Here is a 13,231-nt window from a genome sequence, read left to right on the forward strand (position 1 = left end):
TCTAAATTGTATATGCCTTTTCAAGATAACCTTTGAAATTATGCTTGTCTAGTTTATAACTTTTCCCGAAGGGTTGCATTTGTTCATTTCACAATCTTTCCCAAATTGTTGCCTTTGTTTATTTTGCAACTTCTCCCAAAGAGATACATTTATTCAATTTGCAACTTTTTGTGAGGAGTTGCCTATGTTCTTTAAGACCGATCTTTATATATATGTTAATTTTTGGCATGAATGAGAATGAAGTCATTTCAAGTCTTCTTTCTAAAAATTATAGGCATCATTTCAATTGTTTTCTAGAGAGATCGGGAGAAATATTAAAATTATTATTTAGTATTCTCATTTAAGACTTTGTTGTATCCTGAATGGGAAAATTACCAAAAAAAGTCCTAAACTTATTGCAATTGTGCCAATTCAGTCATAGACTTATTTTTTTTGACCAATTGAGTCCTAAACCTTTTTACTATTATTCTCGATCAGTCCATCCGGGCAAAAATAGCCGGCCGGCGCTGACATGGCAATCACCGGCACCGGCGATATTTTTTAATAACATTTTATTTTTTGAAATATTTTATTAATTATTTTTATCTTTTTTCCTTTTTTTTTTCCTCTCCCTCCTTCCTCCTCCTCTCCTCCTTCTTCCTTGGGCTCGGCGATCGGCCATAGGGGAGGGCTAGCTGGTCGCCGGACCGAGGTGGCCGGCGGGGTGAGCCCTCACCGAGATCCGGCGAGGGGGCCTCGCCGTCGTCGGGTTTGGCAAGGCGAGCCCCGCCTGATCCGGCGAGGGCTCGCCTCGCGGTCGCCGGGCGAGGCGAGCCCTCGCCAAATCCTGTGAGGGGGGCTCGCCAACGGTCCAGAACCGATCTAGAGGAAGAAGACCTTGGAGTCGCCGATGGAGGCGGCGGGGATGAGGCGGGAGTCGAGGAGGTCGAGGATGCCGTCACGGATCTTGGAGAGCTCGGCCTCGATCTTGGCGCGGTAGTCGCGATCGCATTTGGCAAGGCCCTCCTCGCCGAATCGGCAAGGGCTCACCTCTCGGTCGTCGGGCGAGGCGAGCCCTCGCCGGACCGGTGATGGCGAGGGCTTGCCCCGCCGATCGCCTCGGTTCGGCGACCGGCCAGCCCTCCCCTTTGGCCGGTCGCCGGAGCCAAGGGAAGAAGGTGGAGAGGAGGAGGAAGGAGGGAGAGGGAAAAAAAAACAGGAAAAAAGATTAAAAATTAATAAAACATTTCAAAATATAAAATATTATTAAAAAAATGTCGCCGACGCCGGCCGGCTGCCACATTAGCGTCGGCCAGCCATTTTTGGCCGATGGACTGATCGGGCATAATAGTAAAAGGTTTAGGACTCAATTAATCAAAAAAATAAGTTTATGACTGAATTGTCACAATTGCAATAGGTTTATGACTTTTTTTGTAATTTTCCCTATCCTGAAGGATATTTATCGGTGACCATTAGCAATATTTGGGACAAATAAATCCTTAAAAAAATTAATATCAAACTTCAAAATTCGACTTAATTATTCTATTCAATTCGAAGCCATATTTTCCAACAGTCAAAACAACCAAACCCTACTTTGTCACTCCACAAATCTTCATGATAGAACATCATGCGTAGGGTTTTAACACCGTCCCACAGAGAATTGAAGAAAGAACAGAAAAGAAACGTGTCTAGCAACATCATCTATGAGAGCACACATGGAGGAATGAGAGAACAGTAGCAACTGATAAGCTTGTAAAAGGGTTTGATCCGAGGAAGAAGGTGGATGAGCGAGGCTTCAAATAATAATAATAAAAGTAGAAGAGGGAAAGACAAGAGGCACGTGCAAATGCAAATCTATTGTCTAATCGTATGTCGTTTGAATGTTACTGTCGCACAAGAGTACGTGCACGTTGGGCCCAGTCTCGACTCTCTTCTACATCGAATCATACAGCTGAATGCCTCAATTTTTCCTCAATTTCCATCATGCGGCGATGCTTTCTATCGATCGCTTCATTATTTCCATACGAACGAATCCGCCTTGTAAACCACACATGAGACTGCTTCTTCTACTTGGTGCACTTTATTTCAATCAAAGAGGCTAAGCAAGATGATCTCTTTACTCAATCATTCAGACCATTTTAGGACCCTAGTTGCATTGATGGTTAACTAGGGTTTTATTGGGTTTCAAAGCATTAACTCTCTCCATCTATTAGGATGAAAGTGTTTTATATATCAATAATATTATTGATGTAGTATAACCGATCAGTCATATTATCCGCATGATATGCATCTCAATGAACTTTTACATTTGAATTTCAAATTCATTCTTGTTTGTATGTTTCTCCACGCATCATTGTCAAGTAATGTGACGGTCACATCAAGTACTTCTCCCTTGCTAAATGAAAGCTCATGCATATGTGATACCAATGTATTTGTATATAATAAAAAGAATTTTAATCTAGGATTTCTAGGAAAATTTTCAAGCAATTTCATGAATCTCTCACATATCAAACTTAGATATAAGTTTTTTTTTTTTTTTTTTTTTTGTGCTCTTTCACTAGTATAAACCAAAAAACTCACTATCCATAATGAATGGTCACAGAAAATTGTTAACAACATCAACTCAAAATAATCATTTTGTCATATTATAAGAAACAAAACTCAAGATCTATACAAAAACCAGAACCTAAATGAATGCAGTGTCGTAAGAAAATCATTTTTAAAAAATGGGACACGAATTCTCTAGATTCAAAGGTCATAAGTGTAAACTCTAAATATATCTGTCCCCTCTACCTAATTTTGCAGGGATCAGAAACATTTATATTTTTGTACTGTTTTTTTTTTTTCCTGTTCTCATTGTTTCATCGAAATTTAAGCTAACAAGACCTACACAGTCCGCTCCCCCCCCCCCCCCTCTGGCTACCGCAGCATCACATAGCCACCTCTGGCCATCACAAGCACTATTGGGTGCCGGTCGCATATATATATAATATCAATCTCTCTCGAGCCCTAAAGTCAATAAACATTGAATCAAAGTAGTTATCTTTTTCGTGGATGAAATGGGTGAAAATAGTTATCTTTCAAACGATGCAAGTGAGTGCATATGGATGGTCGAGGAAATTTAATTGTTAATTACTTCGTATTACCTTCCAAACTTAAATAAAAGATAAATGTAAGTACTCATGTGAACGCAATTGCAATATTCTCTTTTAATAAATTACTATAATGCATATAAATAACAATTAATTGTTCAAACCGACTTAGAAGAAAATGCGGAAGGTCGAAGGTGTTGGAAATATATCTGGAGATTCCCATATTGATTATATTTGAAGATTCTGATATCAATTACAGACAAATGATTTGGTTAATCAGTGATTAGTCCAAAGAATTGGAAATTGTATTTCTTGTATTTTTTTTGCTTTTTTTCTCTTCTTTTCCTTTACATTATAAAGGAACGTTGTGCATAAATACATAGTAATTATTGAATACAATTTTTCTCACTTCTCTCTTAATTTTTGTCAATTCCGTATTTGAACGTTGTTGCATCTTGCAAAATGATTCAACAAACTGAATAGCAATTCAAAAAAATTTGATACCATGGCCGAGAATTCACTAGTAGAGGAAACACCTATCTCCTCTTCAGTGCATGTCAATCCATTTGCCTTGTAGGAATGAGAACAAGTTCCTGTTCTGCCTTATGGTAATAACCAGAGCTCAATTGGTATTACTTGAGGCCCAACTCATATTCCTACCTCAAGTTAGTGGCCTCAAGTCCAATAGTATCCAATCCAAGGCCAATGGGCCACTGGGCCAAGGGCATGGGCCTAATACTCATATGGAATTTCTAGAGATGGGAATACCTCTAGATTTGGGCAGGCCCATCCATTGCACGGATACAACTCGAATGACAAATTGGGCTAGACAATTCCAGGTCAAATGACCAGATCTGGGTCGAGGCAAAGGATGAATCCCTACCTAACTTATCCAATTGGTTTCATGTTGTTCCCTTTCCCATTCGGTGATGATGACAATCTTGAGCTCGGCAACCCCCTCTACGTGTCATCGACCGACAGACTTGAATTGAAATTAATAGGGACACGACTTATCAGACCGGAGAATTATAGTGCGTGGTCTTGGGATCTCTAGTGGGCTTTTGTCACCAAGGACAAGGATGGCTTCCTCAATGGAGTTGTCCCATTCTCGACCAAAGACCGACTCCAACGGTAGTGGCGAAAATGCAACCAACTAGTTCGCACCTAGATCAACAACTACTTTGCCTCCAATGTTACAGCCAAGCTCTCGCCGATTGAAGACGCACAAATTTTTTGGGAGAATATCAAAGAAATGTATGATCGTTTAGCAATCACCGCCGTGTTCAATCACCTCTCCGCTCTCTAGAACAAGCTTGAGGCAGCGGAAGAACGGCTCAAGGGTCCCAAAAATACCCTAAGGTAGTACAAAGAAATGAAGGAGAGAAAGAAAGCCACATAATTCTTACCGATCCTCAACAATTTGTACAAATTCTGGGCCAGTTGAAGACACAAGATAACAATGTTGGATTCTCAGGTATAGAGAGAATTCAATTTCAATTGATGCATGGATAATTGGTATAGGGACTAATGACCACATAATATTTAACAAGGAATTATTTTCTTATAGTTACAAAGGAACAAAATCCCGTGTATTAGTTCGACTCACAAATGGTAATATCACCTCTGTAACCAAAATTGACACTCTTTTCTCTCTGTCTCTAGATTTTGCAAGGATAATTTTTGTCATGCCATATTTAGTTCCGAAATTGTCTATTTCAGAACCTTTCGATTGACAAGCTGATGGGCTTGGGTAGAGTTGCACAAGAACTATACTTTTGGATTAATTTCCTGAAAGATTTAGATTTTTTGAATAAAAAAAAATTATAATAGTGCAATCAGCAAGAATAAAAATCTTCTTTTTCATTAGCAATTGAGTCACAGTGTGAGCTATCCTCACCCAAAATGTTCAATATGCCCCTCAACTAAACAGTCTCGAAAATCCTTTCCATCTAGTGTATCTTGAGCTAATAAAATTTTCTTACTACTCCATCTAGTTTTGGGGTCTTTATCATATCCCTCATCATGACGGGTCTCATTTTTTTCTCACTATTGTTGATGATTATTCCCGTGCTACTTAGGTATATCTTATGCAATAAAAAAGTCAAAATTTTAGTCACCTATCACGATTTCTTTACTTGATTAGGAATCAATTCGATAAAATTGTGCAAAAAAATCGTATAGATAATGGTCGTGAATTTTTCACTTATGATTGCAAAGAATTCATGTCTTCCCATGGAATAATCCACGAAAGTACTTGCACTTACACTCCACAACAAAATGGAGTTGTTAAGCACAAGCACAAACATTTGTTGGAAGTAGCTCATGCATTGAAATATCAAGCTTTTATTCTTGAGTCCTTTTGGGAAGATTGTGTGGTCACGACTACCTATTTAATTAATCGCACGCCAACTTGGATTCTCAATGATAAAAACTCCTTTTGAAATGTTGTACAATAGAAGACCAGACAATGATCATCTTCGAGTTTTTGGATGTCTGTATTATGCAAGAAATGTGGGCCCTATGAGCAAAATGGACCCTCGACCAACTCAATGTGTGTTCATGGGATACCCCTTCTTTCAAAAAGGATATCGAGTTACTGATATTTCTACAAGTGAATTCTTCATTAGCAGGGATGTTACATTCCATGAAGACATATTCCATTTCAAGGAAATAATATCTTCACCAGACTCGACTTCACCATCTTTAGAAAGACAACGGCCATTTTTATCTAATGAAGATCTATCCTTACCTTTGCCTCATTATCTTGTTGCACCAAAGCCATCCACGACAGAAGCTGTGCCAGCATTAGAAGAACCAGAACCTCATAGTACTATGGAGGAATCACAAGAAGTGGATATTCTCCTTCCTCATTAGGCACTTAAGAAACTTTTTCTCATTTCTCATTAGAACTTGAACCACCTTAGCAACTTCGACAATCCCAATGACACTTTCGTCCACCACGTGGACTAAAGATTATATATGTTTTGCAATGAGTTCTCTAATTATCCCGTCATGGCTATCCCTTAAGCACATGAATTGCATTAACCAAATATCAAAAGAATGGGAACCATCTTCTTTCACTAAAGCGGCACGTGATCCTCGGTAGCAATGTGCAATGGAATTGAAACTTAATGCTCTCATGGAGAACCCACACATGGGATTTTGGTCCATTGCCTCCCCATCGGAAACCAATTGGTTGCAAGTGGGTGTATAAAATCAAGTTCAAGGCAAACGGCTCTATTAAAATATATAAGGCTCGTTTGGTTGCGAAAGGATTTACCCAAAGAGAACGTTTTGATTACCATGAACTTTTTCACTTGTTACAAAGGAAGTCATGGTCCGCTCCTTCTTATTTATTGCCATCATTTAAAATTGGTCCATGCATCAAATGGATGTCCATAATGCATTTCTTCATAGTGATCTAGATGAAGAAATTTATATGAATTTTCCTTTGGGTTTATGCAAAGAGAGGGAGTCTTGAGTATGTTGCCTACATAAATCCCTATATGAGCTGAAGCAAGCATCCAGACAATGGTACACCGAGTTCACTGCTACACTAATTAATGTAGGATTTCAACATTCCAAGCTTGATTATGCTTTGTTCACACAAACTGTAGGGAATCCATCAATTTATTTACTGAATTATGTTGATCTTATACTTATCATGAGAAATAATGAATATCATGTTGCAAAATTCAGGGAGTATCTACATTCCACATTTCATATCAAAGACTTTGGGCCTCCCAAGTACTTTCTCGGCATTGAGATTGCTCGGAATGACAAAGGAATTAGCCTTAGTCAAAGAAAATTCATCTTGAAGATTGTTTCAGAAGCAGGATTATCAGGATGTAAGCCTACAATTATCCCAATCGAGCAAAATACCAAACTTACAACACACGAGTATGATCGGGGATCTTCTTCATCTACTAAGGATGCATTACTCAAGGATCCATCAATATATCAGCGACTCGTTAGCAAATTAATATATCTTACTATGACAAGACCTAACATATGCTATGCGATATAGATCCTTAGCCAATTTATGTATATTCCAAAGCAATCCCATATGAAAGCAGCTCCGAAGGTTGTAAAATATTTAAAGGGGTGATCCAGACTTGGCATATTCTTATCTCATGATTACAACATGAAGATGATAGCAATCTGTGATACAGACAATGCTACTTGCTCGATGACCAAGAGGTCCATCACTAGTTTATGTATCAAATTGGGAAATTAAATGATATCATGGAAAACAAAAAAAAACAAAAACAATTGACCATATCATTATCATCAGCCAAATCAAAGTATTGAGCCATGGTGAAGACCACATGTGAGATTGTTTGGATACAAGGACCACTATCAAATCTTGGAATATGGATCAATAGACCTAGTAATTATTTTGCGATAACGGCGCTGCACTCAAATTGGCAGCAAACACAGTTTTTCATGAAAGGACAAAACACATTGAGGTTAATTGTCATTTTACTTGAGACAAAATCAAAGAAGGAGTCCTTGTGACAAAGGGCATTGGAATCATGCAACAACCTACATACATTTTTACTAAGCTCTTATGCTGAAGACAACACACATACTTATTAAGCAAGCTAGATGTCTTTGATATATATAGGCTACTAGCTTGAGAGGGAGTGTTGGAAATATATCCAAAGATTCTTATATCTATTATATTCGAAGATTATGGTATCAATTACAGACAAACTGATTTGGTTAATATGTGATTAATCCAAAGAATTGGAAATTGTATTTCTTGTATATTTTTTACTTTTTTATCTTCTTTTCCTTTACATTATAAAGGAACGTTGTATACAATATAGAGTAATATATTGAATATAATTTTTCTCATTTCTCTCTCAATTTCTGTCGAAAGGTACTTGGGTAAACTCTATTACATGTAAGATGAATGGGCCCGTGATGACTAGCAAGGTCATATAATGATAATCACAAATTTGGTTCTAAATAAATGTCAATTAGTTCGTTTTATATTTCTTTGTGAAAATATTTGGCAAGTGTAGATGGATTAGCTTTTCATTAACAAAAAATAATTAAAATGTGCTTGTATTTCACCGAAACAATCGGAAAGATTTTGGGTTTTCCTAGCTCCCTTATTGTCACTTAAATGAAGGTTATGCAACAACCAAGACAAAGTATTTTTAGTTTCCAAGTTTAATTTCCAATTGCCTTGGTTTTGTTGGAAAATTTCTTGGTGACCATGTCAAATAGTGCTTTCATTCTCAAACATTGAAGATCCATCGCATACCTAATGGCCTTCAAACATCGGCCGTCGCTCTCACATCTTTGTGTGGTCACCCATTCCCTTACCGTTGCATAGATTAATTGAATGTCTTGAATTTGACCCTTTCACATAATCCAATCCCCTTGCCGTCGCATAGGTTAATTGAATGTCTTGAATTTGACCCGTTTATAGAATCCGATCCGTCGGAAGATTTGAATGTTCAAAATCTGATACCAGATTTCTTCTTATTCTTGGTCAGTGGTTCTTTGTAATTATCCATGAGTGCATCGTTGCATGTATGACTCCAACTTTGACCTTGGAAAAGTTTTGCACTACAAGGCAAAATAAGGGGGGACATATTTGTTCATGTCATGGGTTAAAAGGTAATTGTCAAGGAATAAAATAAAAGCCAAGGGTTTTTGCTTTTGTATCTCCTACTTGCTTGTAGGAGCCACACAAGTGTAGCCACATGAAGGAAAAGAAGGAGGACGCACGTTCTTGTCTTTTCTCGGCCTAATGAAAAGAGTTTTAATTTTGTGCAATGAAAGTAACGGTAACTCCAATTCTTCAATTATATTAAATTATTTGCTACTAACTCTCCCTTTGGATGTTAATGCTCGAATCAAATTTCATAAATCTTTGATATCTTTTATTGTTTGTAATTAGTCTTCACATTGCTTCAGACTCCTTTCTCTTCGTGGGTTTAAATGCTTCAGTCTTTGGTTTTTTTTGCATTGATTCAATTATAAGATCTCGGTTAGCTTCCATGTTCATATTACAACACAATCCTTATCATTGCTCCCATCTCTCTTAAGGAAAAAGAACGGTGATGGGTTTTATAAAAGGTACTGGGCCGCCCATGTTGGGCCAAACCCAACCCATAACTCAAAAAGGGCCCATTAAAGTATGTAGTTATTTTTGTATAAAATAAACTACAATATAAAATAACATTAGAAAACAAAGACAATTGACAATGTTTTGCAAGTTTTGGTTATTGGTGGATTCTCTCTCTGAAGAGAAAGAACTCAAGAGGCTTTAATCGACAATTGAAGGATCAATTGCTCTTGAGACTGTAATAACATTTAATCCGTGGAAAATAAGGTACATCCATCTTGGTGATGTCATTTACAATCATTGTTGCAATAATCCTAAGACATGTTTCCGCATTTGTGTTTTAGTATTACTCGATAGTTCAAGTATAAGTTTTTTATTAGGAATATGTTTCCGACATTGGTATCAAAGCCTAGTGTTGTTGTTTCCCAATTATTGTTGTTGTTTATAAATGAAGCAGTGGCCAAAATTCATGAAACGATGCCGATGAACACTCGAGGGTACAAAACCTAACACTCAACCTTTATGTTTGACATCCTATCTCAAAGTTTCATGAGTCAAAATTTGTTTTTGAATATGCAGGATCAAAATTCTCATCAAGACGAGATAATCGACTGGTGGCATGCCGCTGGGGGAGGTTGGACATGCCTGCAGGTGCGGCCAGAAATGGCAGTTCGTCAAGCATATGTGTTGCACATGCGCAACGGGCACAAAACCGTTGGCATGTGCGTCACATGCTATTAATGTCATCGAGACATCAGCTAACACTAAAAGTTAAGTCAATCGATTTGACCCAACCAAGTTGGCACCACCAGGCAACTTGTTAACCATTGATCAGCAATGACTGTTGATTATTGATCGTTGAACAACGTTGAACCCAAAAAAAAAATGTGTTTTTTTAATTGCATTCACCATGAATTATATGTAATCCATTTTTTGTTCTACATTTATTGTAGGAACAATGGCACTCCATCACATGCACACACTTATTCACATATTGTTAGATGGACAAAAGGCAAAACTTGCAATGATGATATTTGAGTTAACTGATTATTGATAGGAATGTGATAACATAACGGAACATGTGGTCAAAGTCAATAAGATGATACAAAACATTATCTAAAACAGTTATCCCATGCCTAATTTTGAGAAGGTGGAAGCCCTAATTAACACTTCCATTTGAATGGCTAATAGTGTTAAATCATACATGAGAGGTTAACGTGGTTTTGGCTTATAAACAGTTTGCAATGGCTTTTGTGAGCAATACTATAAGGAAAAGACCACGAAGACTTCAACCCTAAGAATGAATTAGACCTAGCGTAGAATGAATGTGCTAAGGAGAAACCCTAAGGATTCTTATATGTCTTCTCTTGGTTGCCAAAGAGGAAACTTAAGTTTACTAAGAAATTTAAAAAGTCATTCCTTGTACATAAGTTAGATGAGCATCATTGAATTTGTGGTCTTTTAGAATGTTTTTGAATATCTTATATAGATAGTTTCTTCAATGTTGATGTTGTATTTTCTATTGTATTGTTTATTATATGTAAATGAGATTTTTCGTTAATAGATGTTTAATGTCAATTGTTCATGTTATTATTAATTCTTGTGGAGAGTTTAAAGAAGTTTTAAGTAGTTTCAAACAACTTATTTTGCATAGAAGATTATATTAATGACAATTTTAGTTTAGGATTTTAAATGATAATTGGAAACAATTGTGATCTTTTGATTTTGAAACATTATTTAAAATTATTCATCAATATGATTATTTTATGCAAAATAGATATATAAATGATAGATATTAATAATTTATGCATGTGTTCTAATATGTTCAAGTTTAATGATTTGGCAACTAAGAGTATAATCGCTAAACTGAACAGAGGAGAGAAGTTGAATGATAATAATTATGAAATATAGCATATGAAAATCTAATATATACAGTGCGTCACCTTGAGCAAAAAGATAATCACCTCCTAGCGGCTAAACTAGAAACATATATATTACGTTGATTCTAACTTACATAGGGTTTTGAGCTTCAAGCGCAAACATCTTAAAAATTCATTTAAAATGTGAAAATGTAAGGGAGCGAGCTATTTAGGCAAGAAACCAGGATTCAACCAACAAGAGAGAAGAAAGCGTCAATGTGTGAAAAGAATGTCAAGAGTGAAATGTTACAATTGTGACAAAAAGAGTCACTATGATCGCGACCGTAGCGAGCTAAGAAAGTTAAACATTCTTGTATTCTTGAGAGAATTTTGCTTATATATCAAGTTTTGTATTTCTAACTAAATATAATCATTTGTGAATTGTAGATTCGAAAGCAACATACCATATAGCGAAGGATAGAAAAGCTTTTGTGGAGTTTTGATGAGTACTGACTAAAATAAAATAGATTTATGTAGGGAACAATTCAAAAGCTGAAGTTAAAGGAATTAACACCTGCTAATTAGTTATGTTTGGTGAACGCCCATTAGTTCCTATATGATGTATTATATGCTCTGAAAATTCATCGAAATTCAGTGTCTATTTTAGTGTTAGTTCAATTTGGTTTTAATTTGAACTTCCATAATAGTAGTATAAACTTGTATTTAGGTATGAGTTACTATGATTGTGGTTACTTTCTAAATAAGTATATTGTGTTAAATAGTGATTATAGTAATGTCAATATTAGTTATTTCCCATTCATGTCTTCTAATTCATATGATAATAATATGAATGTATAACATGTTAGACTTGATCACATTGATCAATAACGAATGAATAGATTAGATAAAGAGAGCTTATTGGACAATATTAAAATGTCGATTTGCCCATATATGAGCATTGTCTAGTAGGAAAAATAACAAGTAAACCATTTGAAAAATGAACAAGAGTTGAATTTCATTTGCATTTAATACATTCTAATATCTATTATCTATTATCTAATGAATGTGAGAGTAAGGCATGAGATTGTATATCTTATCACACGTATAAATGATTATACTCGATTTAGATATGTCTATTTGATTTACATAAATCCGAGACATTATATTGTTTCAAGAATTTTATGAGTTTGGTAGAAAATCAATTATATAATAAAATAAAAGCGTTATGATATGATCAATATCGATAATATCTATCTGATGAGTTTAAAAACTTATATGATGAAAAATGAATAAAAAGATCATTGCATATTCTATATACTTCTCAACAAAACAGTGTCACGAAAAAAAAAACATAATCCTACTAAAAATAGTTAAGTCCATGATAACGCGTGCTAACTTGCCTATATTTTTTTAGGGTGATATTTTGTTAATTACTGTATATGTATATATATATAACCGTGTGCCTTCCAAATCAGTTATTTCTATTCCATATAAGTTATGGACTGGTAACAAACTCAACTTAATCTTTTTAAAATCATGTGGTTATGCTGCCTATGAACCCTCTTACAAGTATGGGAAATTGGGTTCCATAGGCAAAATGAGTATTTTCATAAGACATTCAGAGCACTCAAAATGATATATACGTATAGATGAGTAAGAAAATGAGAGTATAACTGAATTTAAATTCCGAGATATCACATTCTTAGATGATGAATTTCCTAAGAATGATGACTTCTTCATATTTTGAAATATTTGATTAAAATAATGAACTTAATGGAGTTCGTCCAAATGGAAGTAATGTGAGAAATGGATAATTAAATTCGATTTAGTTTCAATGACAACTACTTGATGAGACAATATTATTATTATCTAATCCAAGTGGGAATGTAATTGAGAATAATGTACTAACTGTACAATCTCTCATATGGCGAACAACTCACAAAAGTATTTCTCATTAACGTTTTAAAATTAAAGGGTGAACTTTTATAATTGCTCTTTAAAATGAAGATAAGCCAAAGAATGTAAATGAGACTTTAAATTGCTTTAACAAGGAAAAATGAATGCATACAATGGAAGATGAATTAAGTCAATGAAGTGAAACAATATTTAGGAACTAGTTGATCTTCCAAAAGAACGCAAAACCATTGGAAATAAATGGGTTCTCAAAATAAACTGTAAAACCGATAACTCAATAGAGAGATATAAGGATCATCTTA

This window comes from Eucalyptus grandis, chromosome 2 (assembly GCF_016545825.1).
Source record: "Eucalyptus grandis isolate ANBG69807.140 chromosome 2, ASM1654582v1, whole genome shotgun sequence".
Taxonomy (NCBI): domain Eukaryota; kingdom Viridiplantae; phylum Streptophyta; class Magnoliopsida; order Myrtales; family Myrtaceae; genus Eucalyptus; species Eucalyptus grandis.